General features: G+C 41.5%; 1 protein-coding gene across 3 annotated transcripts in view; it reads right to left on the bottom strand.

Moving 5' to 3' along the window:
• Positions 1-13,807, bottom strand: part of LOC126334999 (ankyrin repeat domain-containing protein 2-like) — a 72,334-nt gene that overhangs the window by 36,697 nt on the left and 21,830 nt on the right. The window contains exon 1 of one of the 3 annotated variants that reach the window (XM_049997817.1): positions 10,102-10,128. The exons of the other annotated variants lie outside the window; for them this stretch is intronic. The gene's annotated coding sequence lies outside the window, so the exon portion shown is untranslated. Of the gene's footprint in view, positions 1-10,101; positions 10,129-13,807 lie in introns of those variants that run through there. 3 annotated transcript variants of the gene reach the window in all.

Raw genomic sequence — 13,807 nt, forward strand, 5'->3', positions numbered from 1 at the left:
CAAGCTACACCGCGATGCAGAGCGCCTCTCTTGCAGAGTCTGCCACTTGAGTTTGCTAAACACCTCCGTAACGCTATCGCGCTTACCAAATAACCATGTGACGAAACGCGCCGCTCTTCTTTGGATCTTCTCTATCTCCTCCGTCAACCCGACCTGGTACGGATCCCACACTGATGAGCAATACTCAAGTATAGGTCGAAAAGTGTTTTGTAAGCCGCCTCCTTTGTTGATGGACTACATTTCCTAAGGACTCTCCAAATGAATCTCAACCTGGCACCCGCCTTACCAACAATTAATTTTATATGATCATTCCACTACAAATCGTTCCGCACACACACTCCCAGATATTTTACAGAAGTAACTGCTACCAGTTTTTTACCGCTATCATATAATCGTATAATAAAGCACGCTTCTTTCTATGTATTCACAATACATTACATTTGTCTGTGTTAAGGATCAGTTGCCACTCACTGCACCAAGTTCCTATCCGTGGCAGATCTTCCTGCATTTGGCTGCAATTTTCTAATGCAGCAACTTCTCTGTATACTACAGCATCATCCGCGAAAAGCCGCATGGAACTTCCGACACTATCTACTAGGTCATTTACATATACCGTGAAAAGCAATGGTCCCATAACACTCCCCTGCGGCACCCCAGAGGTTACTCTAACGTCTGTAGACGTCTCTCCATTGAGATCAACATGGTGTGTTCTGTTTGCTAAGAACTCTTCAATCCATCCACACAGATGGTCTGATATTCCGTAGCCTCTTACCTTGTTTATCAGGCGACAGTGCGGAACTGTATCGAACGCCTTCCGGAAGTCAAGGAAAATGTACCTGGGAGCCTGTATCTAATATTTTCTGGGTCTCTGGGTCAAATAAAGCGAGTTAGGTCTCACACGATCGCTGTTTCCGGAATCCATGTTGATTCCTACTGAGTAGATTGTGGGTTTCCAGAAACGACACGATACGCGAGCAAAAAACATGTTCTAAAATTCTAGAACAGATCGACATCAGAGATATAGGCCTGTAGTTTTGCGCATCTGCTCGACGATCCTTCTAGAAGACTGGGACTACCTGTACTCTTTTCTAATCATTTGGAACCTTCCGTTCCTCTTGAGACTTGAGGTACACGGCTCTTAGAAGAGGGGCAAGTTCTTTCGCGTACTCTGTGTAGAATCGAATTGGTATCCCGTCAGGTCCAGTGGATTTTCCTCTGTCAAGTGATTTCAGTTGCTTTTCTATTCCTTGGACACTTATCTCGATGTCAGACATTTTTTCGTTTGTGCTAGGATTTAGAGAAGGAACTGCAACCCGTTCTTCCTCTGTCAAACAGCTTTTGAAAAAAGTGATTAGAATTTCAGCTTTGCACGTGTCATCCTCATCTGTAGACCTATTAAGCTCTACGACGGCTCTAACTGTCCCAGAGGTTTACTATGGAACTAACACCCATCGATCTAGTGGGGTAGGCAAAGTACGGATCCGTGCCTGATTGTACTCCAAGTCTCCAAACGGCAGAGGTACGGCTAAGGACAGTGCACATGGCACTTACCATCCTGGAAGACTGGAGTGCCCATTGCCTAATAATCACAAATATGCGGAACAAAGGGCAATGCTTGCAAAACAATAATGTTAAGATAAACCTCGCTGTTCATATTTGTGTAACCTGAATGAATGGGCCCAACTACGAGAACCGCCCACAAATACCGTAGACCCAACTCCATAATGAACAACATCGTCCATTCATTGAACACCCCATTTCGCCGTTGGTGCACTCGGGTGCTCATAACATTTGATAAGAGGCGAAACTATGAAACATCGTGCACACTACAACCCTACAGCCACCTACAGGCCACTTTCAGTGTTTTCGATTCCCCTCAAAAGGTGAAGTCGTACTTGGTGCTGTAATTTTTGTTACGTGCCTGACTAGAAATGCATGTTACATTCAGTTCCCTTATCAGTATTGACATGTGCGTGTATTCAGCGAGAGTAGCAATTCCTGCTGATTTTGAAATTGACTCTCATTGACGAGGTGGGCACTTTTCTTAAACTATTGACGCTTAGGGCCGGTCGCTGTGGCTTAGTGGTTCTAGGTGCTCCAGTCCGGAACCGCGCGACTGTTACGGTCGCAGGTTCGAATCCTGCCTCGGGCATGGATGTCTGTCATGTCCTTAGGTTAGTTAGACTGAAGTAGTTCTAAGTCTAGGGGACTGATGACCTTAGATGTTAAGTCCCATAGTGCTAAGAGCCATTTGAACCATTTTTGACGCTTAGGATATTTTTATGACCAGTGTCCACAAATCACGTTATATGGCTCCAAGTGGCACACCATTCCTTATGGACATGTTGGAGAGTCCAGACTGATTCACTTAGCAATAGAACAGCTACACTCAAGCTGTAGTCAGAACGCGACCAAACTAGAAAATACGTTTGTTCTAATTTATTACCACTCTTACTGTGGCGAGCATATAAAAAAATATGGCACCTACAAACCACTTAACTGGCTGTACTGACGTCTACTGCGAAGGTTCACATGACCACCTTGCACGAATTCCTCACCATCTACCCGTATCTTTATCTTCGAATCCTCATAGAATTTCCTTTGATAGTCCTTCTTGAGGTCCTCAGTCAGAACACTGGTTTGATGTAGATCTCAAGGGTAGTCCATCTCGCACTATCCTCTGCATATGCCGAGAGCTACATTTATTTGGATCTGATCACTGTATTCTATGCTACTTTATCCCCCACCCTCTCTTCCTTACCTCACCAAACTAACTACTTCTTGATGCTTAAGAAGATGTCTTACGAACCGACCCCCTTCTTTTTGTCGAGTTGCGCCATAATTTTCCCTTTTCTCTGATAATTTCTACTGTTTCCGCAGTGTTTATTCGATCTACCCATCAGGACTTTCGCATTCTTCTATGCGCTCATTTTCCAAAATCTCCCATTCTCTTCTAATCTGAAACGTTTATCACCAAGATTCACTTCCGCGCTGGAATACACCAGAAGCAAATACATTCAGAGCAGCGTTTCCTACACTGAAACTGATATTACATGTTAACGAACTGCTCATTTCAGAAATGCTTCCTTGCTATTTCCATTGCGTGTTTTATATCTTTTCTATTCCATCTATCCATCAGTTAGTTTGGTACCACAGTAGCAAAACTAATCAGTAACGTTCGTCTTTGCTTTCCTAATCTAATTACCTCAGCTTCGCCTGATTTAATTCAGCTACAATACATTACCCTCGTTTTACTTATGTTGATGTGTTTTTATATCTTTTTTCAATACATTATCGATTCAGTTTAACGGCACTTTTGAGTACTTCGCTGTCTCTGTGAGAATATCAACGTTATCCATAGACTTCAAGAATTTTAGTATCCTACTAGGACTTTAATGCCAATTCCAAATTTCTCCTTGGTATGCTTCTTAGCTTGCTCAACATTGTTGAGTGAACTGCATCACGGTTAGGTCAAAAACCCGAAATATAACCCCATATATTTGGACTCTGGTTTCTCTACAAACTTTAATCAGAATTTCGCTCACTGTATTTAATCCTTGCTACTTCACTAAACGTTGTGATTAGCTTGCTCTAAATCTTTAGAAGCAGTAACTGTTGCTTTGCCTTTCTTCAATCTATCTTGCAGGACAAGTCCTGAGGTCAGTATTGCCTCCCTTGTTTCCACATTTCTAGAGATCATAAACTGGTCTTCTCCCAAGAGCGCTACTATCAATTTTAGAATCTTCTGTAACTAACTACTGTCTTGCAATCATGCTTGTTAAAACTAATAGTTCGGTAGTACTTACTTGTAACAACATCTACATTATTTGGAATTCCAAATAAGGAATGTGAGGTTTGACATTCTTCCTGAAGGCTGGGGGTATTTCACTTCTCTCGTGTAGTATGTTCCGAACTATGTGGAACAATTATGTCATGGTTGGGTCTCCTACTGACTGAAATAACTCTAAGAGAGCGTCATCTACTCCAGGACATATTTTCCACTTAGGCCTTTCATGATTCTGCCAAATTTTTGCTGCAGTGCCATATTTTCAACATGATCTTCACATGCTTCCTCTTGTCTTTTTATACTATACTCAATTTTTTCTCGTATTTTCCTTTGATTATCTCGATGTGTTCACCCTGTTACGTGTTACTTCCATCTGCATTACAGACTCTGTACAGCCGCCATTACGTTTTCCACTCAAGCCTGTACTCAGACGCCTTTACTTGGTTCCTGTACTTCCAACCTCGATCTCCCCATTACTGCCTGAATAACGTAGGCATATTTTATGATATAACTAAGGCATTTGATTGTGTTAATCGAAAAATATTGGTCCAGTGGTTGGTCATTTACAGAATACGGGGAGTAGCTTATAGTTGGATCACATCTTACTTTAACAACAGACAGGAAAATGTAATTATTCACAGTGTTGAAAATGAGTCTGATGTAGAGTCTGAGCAGGGTATGGACAAAGGAGGAGGGGTGTCCCAGGGATCAATGTTGGGGCCACTCCTGCTCCTTATTTATATAAGTGGTATGCTCTCTAATATTAAGGGTAACTCGAAAATAATTCAGTCTGATGACGACACAAGCTTGGTAGTAAAGGAATTTGTGTGCAACATTGGTTCGCTTTCAAACAGTGCAGTTCATCGTTTTAATTGCACATATTGGGCATATGATTAGTGAAAATGTGCAATTCAAATTTTTTGGTGTTCAGATAGATAGTAACCTGTCATGGAAAGCCCACATTAAGGATCTTCCTCAGAGACTTAATGCTGCCATTCTTAATATTCGAACGGTATCTGAAGTAAGTGATCGTTCGACACGAAAATCAGTATACTTTGGTTATTTTCTTTTGCTTATGTCGTATGGTATTATATCTTCGACTAAATCTTCCTTCTCTAAAACGATATTTTTGGCTTAGAGACGGGAATTTGAGGCAATAAAGAATGACTGTGAGTGAATCTCTCGTCGACCCTAGTTCACTAGTCTGGATATTTTGACATAGGTCTCTCAATATATATATATATATATATATATATATATATATATATATATATATATATATATATACTCCTGGAAATTGAAATAAGAACACCGTGAATTCATTGTCCCAGGAAGGGGAAACTTTATTGACACATTCCTGGGGTCAGATACATCACATGATCACACTGACAGAACCACAGGCACATAGACACAGGCAACAGAGCATGCACAATGTCGGCACTAGTACAGTGTATATCCACCTTTCGCAGCAATGCAGGCTGCTATTCTCCCATGGAGACGATCATAGAGATGCTGGATGTAGTCCTGTGGAACGGCTTGCCATGCCATTTCCACCTGGCGCCTCAGTTGGACCACCGTTCGTGCTGGACGTGCAGACCGCGTGAGACGACGCTTCATCCAGTCCCAAACATGCTCAATGGGGGACAGATCCGGAGATCTTGCTGGCCAGGGTAGTTGACTTACACCTTCTAGAGCACGTTGGGTGGCACAGGATACATGCGGACGTGCATTGTCCTGTTGGAACAGCAAGTTCCCTTGCCGGTCTAGGAATGGTAGAACGATGGGTTCGATGACGGTTTGGATGTACCGTACACTATTCAGTGTCCCCTCGACGATCACCAGAGGTGTACAGCCAGTGTAGGAGATCGCTCCCCACACCATGATGCCGGGTGTTGGCCCTGTGTGCCTCGGTCGTATGCAGTCCTGATTGTGGCGCTCACCTGCACGGCGCCAAACACGCCACGACCATCATTGGCACCAAGGCAGAAGCGACTCTCATCGCTGAAGACGACACGTCTCCATTCGTCCCTCCATTCACGCCTGTCGCGACACCACTGGAGGCGGGCTGCACGATGTTGGGGCGTGAGCGGAAGACGGCCTAACGTTGTGCGGGACCGTAGCCCAGCTTCATGGAGACGGTTGCGAATGGTCCTCGCCGATACCCCAGGAGCAACAGTGTCCCTAATTTGCTGGGAAGTGGCGGTGTGGTCCCCTACGGCACTGCGTAGGATCCTACGGTCGTGGCGTGCATCCGTGCGTCGCTGCGGTCCGGTCCCAGGTCGACGGGCACGTGCACCTTCCGCCGACCACTGGCGACAACATGGATGTACTGTGGAGACCTCACGCCCCACGTGTTGAGCAATTCGGCGGTACGTCCACCCGGCCTCCCGCATGCCCACTATACGCCCTCGCTCAAAGTCGGTCAACTGCACATACGATTCACGTCCACGTTGTGGCGGCATGCTACCAGTGTTAAAGACTGCGATGGAGCTCCGTATGCCACGGCAAACTGTCTGACACTGACGGCGGCGGTGCACAAATGCTGCGCAGCTAGCGCCATTCGACGGTCAACACCGCGGTTCCAGGTGTGTCCGCTGTTCCGTGCGTGTGATCATTGCTTGTACAGCCCTCTCGCAGTGTCCGGAGCAAGTATGGTGGGTCTGACACACCGGTGTCAATGTGTTCTTTTTTCCATTTCCAGGAGTGTATATTCTTCACTGTTGTTTCTTGTTAAAAAAATCAGCTTTTTCCCAAGAATAAGAATATTTCACTCAATTAGAACTCGGCCAAAATTCAGTCTACATTTGGATCAGACTTCCTTAACTCTTACGCAGAAAGGTATGCAGCATACTGCTGCATCCACTTTCAATAAGCTATCACAAAAAGAAACAATGGTTCAAATGGCTCTGAGCACTATGAGACTTAACATCTTAGGTCATCAGTCCCCTAGAACTTAGAACTACTTAAACCTAACTAAGCCAAGGACATCACACACATTCATGCCCGGGGACAAAATTCGAACCTGTGACTGTAGCAGTCGCGCGGTTCCAGACTGAAGCGCCGAGAACCGCTCGGCCACTAGCGGCCGGAAAGCTATCACAAGAATAAAAATATCCTAGCAGTAATCCACGCACTTTCAAATCGAAACTGAAGAGTTTCCTCGCGTGTCACTCCTTCTAGTCTATTCTTATGTTATATTGTTAATTGCGTTTACTTAAAGTTATGACTTCATTTATTTGGGACCAGAAACATATTATTTTTATTTTCTATTACTTTTATGTCGTAATTTTATGTACAGACACGTTCCATGACCTTGCAGATATGCTCCTCAATTTAACCTCAGGTTTTGATGGTTTTCACATTAAAAGGCCATGTGTCATTGCCACTACTAAGAAGCGGCTGTGCGTAAATTACACAATGTATATCAAGTTTCTCCGTGACATCACAGTTAATTTACACAGTTTCTCTTTTGGATTTATTCATTTCCCCAGCAAATTACATTTGGTTTTAAGACCAACATTCAGATTCGCTCTAAAAGCGTTTCCATTTATTGGTGACCGTCAGTTGCACTAGAGACACTGAGCAGGCATAGGAAGTCTGCAGCAAAATGTGGATTGGGTAGGTATGTTCTATTGATACGCATCACTCACTTGTCTTTTTGTTTTCTTTGTAACGACCTGACGGCGTGCCCTGGGGGCTGCTGAGAACATTTCGGATTGTGTGGACTGTTCATTGATTGCCACCTCTCACTAGATCTGCGTTTCTCATTGTTGTGATTAAACGCTATGCAAACTGTGGCGTCGTATACGCCATAGTATACCACGACAGGCTGAATCAATTCCTTCTTCTCAAGGGCAGTCAGTGCAGGTTCTGCTGAAACGAAGTCTAATGCATTCGTAAAAAATCTATGAAAGCCAGACTCCCGTTTCACTCCTGTGTTCCAGAGCTACACCAACGACTTGCCAGTATTCCATCGCCCTGTATCCCCTACTAAAGTCAGCTTTATTTCAGGGCTTTTCTTAAAAACCAAATGTTCTTCTTCTACATGTCGATTATAATATTTCGTAGATATAATGGAGAGACAACTGATAAGTGAATAGTTGATTGTGTGCTGACTGTTTCCTTTCTTGTGAAGTAAAGCAGTCGTCGTATTTGGAAGGTGTTATACAACAGTGGAATTCTGTACACGCCTCGTTACTGTCTTGCGACATCTGTTGGAACTCCATCATTTCCTGGGATCTTTTCTTTCTCCATGCAAGGAATATATGTATCTACAACATCTGGCGTTACTTTTACGAAGTAAGTACAACCATTGAACGTTCTTTCATATTCTCTGGATAGTTACCATTACACTGACATATGCGCTTAGGTTCCTGTAACCGTTTGCTTGATATTCTGTCCTTTTTAATTAACAATAGAGTTAGGAAATAATTTCTTCTAATCCAGTTACTTTTACTAAAATTTCTTTAGCACAATGCGCTTTAGAAGCGCGCTGTCATCACAGCATGCATTACAGTTACATGTACTTTGGAGGTTTGACTAGGTTCATTTGCTGCATGTGCCAGTTAGCAGATGTATCATAATACAGCCCTATATAGAAAGATACATTTATTTTAGTGTGTACATCAAGGGACTAGATTCTTATCTTGTGTCATTTGTCTTCACTTACATTTTTGTAGAGACTTCGTTGTCTCGCAGTCAGAGCACAGTAACAGACACATCACAGGTTCACTCTTCCAAAATTCAGAAGGTTATACCATTCCCTTTACACGATTCTAAACATTCTTAGCTCGAAAGATAATTTGAACTGTCAAGATATTAATATACAGACAACATGGAAGCTTTCCTATGTCGATGTATTTGTCTATGGCAGATATTAAACAATCTGATTAGATGGTAAAAAGTTTCTTTTTCATTAAAGACTATGTTTTTCAATAAAATAAACATTCCAAATTAGAGAAATTTTTGAATAAATTAATATTTACGACCGTTGCTGCCATTTGTCAAAACTATATTGACAATAATATGATTGTGGTGCTCATGGTTCCCAATGAAATACTTTTAAACAGAGTGCTTTCAATCTTCACTATACATTAATGTCCTATCAATTGAAATTAGGTTTCTTTCGCAGTTAAGAATGTGTCAAAAGTAAACATTTAGTATTTGGAAAGTAGGTGCACTCAGGGACTGTAATGTGACATAAATTATATAGTGCACCATTCAGTTGTCCTTTTTTAAATTTTATTACGCAAACCCAGATTTCGGGTAGTAGCTAGACATTCTCAATTCACTATTTTGTATTCTCAATTCTCGTAAATCCCTGGGATTTAAGTGTATTGAGAATAGAGAACAGGGACTAACATGCATTGAGAATAGAAAGTAGCACATTGAGAATGGCTAGCTACTAGCCGAAATCTGGAGTAGCGTAATAAAGCCTAAAAAAGGACGACTGATTGCTGCTCTCTATAATGTATAAATAGTAAAAGTGTTAATTTGTTATATATTTGTTATTGTGTTCTGTGTGCCACGCTACTAAATTTCAAGCATAAATGTAAGTAATTATACTAATTATACAAGTTAACCGTGCAAATCACTTAATGTACGCACTAAAATAAATATATCTTTCTGTACAAGCTCATACAGCAAATAAACCTAATCGCTCTTTAGATCGATATGGTGGATGTGTAATTGTAACGCTGCCAATGGTAGCAATATGTAGCGAAAAAGCATCATGCTACTAACATATTCATAAAAAGTGACTGAACAGTAGATATTATTTTTGAAATGTACAATACACTCACCGTCCTCAAAACATTCCGTATAACATGGATATATTTAAAAGTAGCCTTGTTACAGTGTATCTTTTATTCCAGTTTATCATTTTTATATTTTATACATCTTCTACTCTTTGCCTAAATATGTTTTATGAGTAACTTCCCATTTCGTTTATGTCTGTATGACCATTACTTTCCAAAATGAAGAGATGTCTCATTGTCGATTTCCAGTCATGCTAAACTTACAGCTTAAATAAACGTGTTACAAGATGAAGCATTATTTGCATAAAATCGTATTTGTAGAGTTGAAAACTTTTATAATTTGGCAGTAAAAGTTTTATATTTGGTACTACTGATAGCTGAACTTCGCAAAATATGGATCCATTTCCACGTAAAATGCATAAAATAACCTTAGCACACAAGATTTGTGTCAAATAAAGTAAATTTTCTGAAAGTAATCGAGTTAACAGAATGTATGTGGTGAAATACGGTAATGTGAAATACTACAGATGTAATAAATATAGCATCTAAAATACATACATAGTGCTTTGTGTCGCTGTTTCCCCCTCACTGAGCTCATTTAGCAGAAGAAAAGTAACTTCATTATTTAGCCGCAGTATCTGAGTTCGTTGGAAAGATGCCGTGGTGAGTGATTCTCTATGAGGAAAGGATGAATACGCCGGCTGACGGGGTCACGAGGCCAGGACAATGGGTCGTCTGCGATACGGCGAACCTCAGCAGAGCAGCGGCGGCGACTGACTCATCGAACGCGTCCACGGCGCGCCTGGAGGCAGGCCGTACTAGACCCGCGGGAAGCGTGACCGCAGTCCCCTCAATTGTACTGCGTTCCTTTCTTCTATAACTTTTGTCTTTCTGTGGTCATCAGTTTAGTGTAATATTTTGTGGATAATTTCGACGCTAGGTATCTCTTTATACAATTAAATAGAGCGTCTTTTATCGTGCCACAAGGGTTTTACCTTTATATACAAACCGAGAAAAAAAAAGCAGGACGCACAACGAAGGAATTACCCGAATGGAACAGAAATCGGTAGATGTGATGTGTCTGTAACGAGGAAGAAATGATTTCAGTTTCGGCAAAAATTGGAAGATTCTTTCAAGACAAATTTAACAAGTGAGTAACGCATTGGACCATTTTTGGTCCTTACTCAAGCAGTTATACGGCTTGAAATTGATTGATAGAGTTTTTGGATGTCGTCTCGACGAGTAATGTGCCAAATTGTGCCAATTATCTCGTTAAATCGTCAAAATTCAGAGCTGGTTCGACGGCCGTCCCATTAATGCTCCAAATGACCCTCAAGGAGGACAGATCCAGTGACTTCTCTGTCCAAGGTAGGGTTTGACAATCACTAACACAGGCAGCAAAAACTCTCGCCTTGCGCAGGCGGACATTATTTTGCTAAAATGTAAGCTCAGAATCGCTTGCGATGAAGGGCAACAGAACGGGGCGTATAATATCGTCGACAGACGAATGTACTGTGCGGGTGCAGCAGATGAAAACCAAAGAGGTCATGCTACAAAATGATATGGCACTCTTGGCTGTCAGGGACGAATTGCGAGCGACGGTCAGGCTGTTCCCTCTCTGCTCGGGCATCACTTCGACACGGCACTCCTCAATGAAGACAATTCTATTGCAGCGATGCAGCGAGTGGGATTCCAAGCCTCGATGACCTGATGTACCCGACAAGGTGTAATATTTCTAGCTTAGTCAGCCATCATACTAAGCTCCAAGAAGCTGTTCCCAGAGCAGTGGAGATTCAAGTAGTATATAGATGACGAAATGTGGTGTGAGGTACCTGTGACAGATGTTAGATTTGGTACCATTCCCGTGAGAAAGAGCGCCTGCATAATGCTACTGCTCTGTGATTGGCTGCTGTGTTCGGAGCAAGGGCGCCAAAACGTTAAAGTATAGTTATTATTATTAGTTAAACTAGTCATTGGAATGACTTCACTTTTTAACGTAAATTTATTTCAACAGATGACTACCAATAAGTCATTTTACAAGTATTAAAACAATTTAAATCAAGAACAAAAAACTGACAAAATTGCAGACGAAGTACCTCGGAAGCGTTCGGGTATGGTGTGCGAAGTGTTTCGGGCTGTTTGTCACTCTGGATTAGGCAGTCGAGAAGAACAGACGTGTTGTCTCTCGTAAGATGTGTTTCCAATTTTTATTTATATTTCGTCCTATTCGTCACCCTGGATTAGTCAGTCGAGAAGAACAGACATGTTGTCTATCGCAGGATGTGTTCGCCAGTATTCAGTATTAAAAGATTCACTCCGGTAGTCATGAGACACAGACACGTGCCACAAGTAGTGTAAAGATTCATTTTCGTAAACATTGTGTTTAATCATGTACTTTTCTGTACCAGAAGGTGTTGTAATCAATATCATGTATTCTTCTCATGTGGCTATATTAAAATACGCGAGTGGCAACCCAAAGCAGTGTTACATTATTTCAGAACAGAACCTTGATAAAAGTCAGTTTCAGCCTCAAAATACAGAACCTATGACCTGCATGCTGTTTTCTGCGCTGGTTACACCAACTTGAAGACAGCAGGTTAGTGAACTATAACGGAACCTTCGTATTCAACACAGTGCACTGGAAACAACTAATCGCCTCGCGTGTACTGCATGCACAGTATAACGTGCGCGTGGGGCACACAATACTCCTTAAAGCCTGTACTATGGTAAGTGAACGGGCTTCACCTTATGAGAAAGGATTTTCGTATAGATATTGAACGCGTGTACCTGAATGGTGGCAAATAAGACTTACACCCACTCTGTAAATACAATGATCCGTCAAGTAAGTTCGAAATGCAACTAGACGTCAGGATGGACAAAAAGAAACATAGAAGATGCTACCAATTTGTTAATAATACGGTCTCCAGCCTAATTAAGCATTAACTGAGTTTCTTCCCTGTACAATTTGGTGTATATTCATGCAAAACAACAAGTAGTAACACTGCATAATATAGTAGAATTTTAGAACCAGAAAATCTATAGAACTGATAGTTTCACGTGCTGTAGTGATATGGAAAAACCATAAATACATAACACTACACTATAATGTCTACTACAAAACTTTATACTGTCTATTAATCTGATTAAAATCGGGGATAGGCTACCCTAGCAATAGCACTTTCGTGACACATAAAATGTCGATTTTGAAAAAGATAAAACACTGATAAATTTTGACTTGTATAGTGACTTTAACTTTTGCTGGTCAAATCAATGTGGAACACATCACAATTCAAATGAATAAAAAGGGGGGGGGGACCCTGACACTGTTATGATCACTATATTAAATAAATTGATTACTGAAATTATCATGCGTTCAAGATTTCCAGTATATGAGTTACTACTCTTTTTATCTTATATACTTCTCATTTAAATACCTTTATATCAGTCTCTAAATAATTAAACTTTATAAGTATATCAATATTAAAGTTATCTTTCAAATTCGTTAGACCTTCGTTATTCATTTACCGGTTCATTAACGAAACAGTTGTTCTTTAAACACCATTCTAACATAACTAGGTCTGCAGGTAATTATTATTAATACGAAATTTAATTTTTCATTTCGTGACACTCGGATTGCACAACATATGGAAAGGACCCTGTCTAGGATAGTTGTGAGGATAATTAAATGAAGGGAAAGTTCTGGTAAAATTTAGGTTATTATTGAACAGTTCACTCTGTGGTCCATGCGGATACAGTGCTAAAAGTTTCAACCTGCTTGTATCGATGCGGCGGTTGGCGAGCGGCGAGATGGCGAGGCACAGAGCACACGTACAACCACAGCTATGGCTCTTGACGTATCGGCACTTTAATTCTTCTTAGCGTCGCAATACTTTTCTATTTAGTGCCTATGGACTTTTGCCATGCTGTGTGCGCGTTGGAACGGCATACCAGAGGCTCAGTGAAGCTACGTCTTCCAGCAGAGCCTCCTCGCTCCAGAAGGTGTTGCTCAGACCAATGACATACTCCAACTACTTCTGAGCCCGTTGTGCCGTGCAGTGCCAGTGTGCATTTTTCCCGCGCTCGCCTGCCATCCACCTTTTACCGCTCCCTTACAGGCCGGGTATTTATCCGAGGTTTTGCATTCAACATATCTTAACACATTGCCTACGTATGGACCAGACTCACAGTTACAATTTTAAACATCTTACAACAGTTCCAAAATTTGTTACATTTCAATTCTATCACAATATTACTTGATATTTGA

Source organism: Schistocerca gregaria, chromosome 2 (genome assembly GCF_023897955.1).
Source record: "Schistocerca gregaria isolate iqSchGreg1 chromosome 2, iqSchGreg1.2, whole genome shotgun sequence".
In the NCBI taxonomy this organism is placed as follows: domain Eukaryota; kingdom Metazoa; phylum Arthropoda; class Insecta; order Orthoptera; family Acrididae; genus Schistocerca; species Schistocerca gregaria.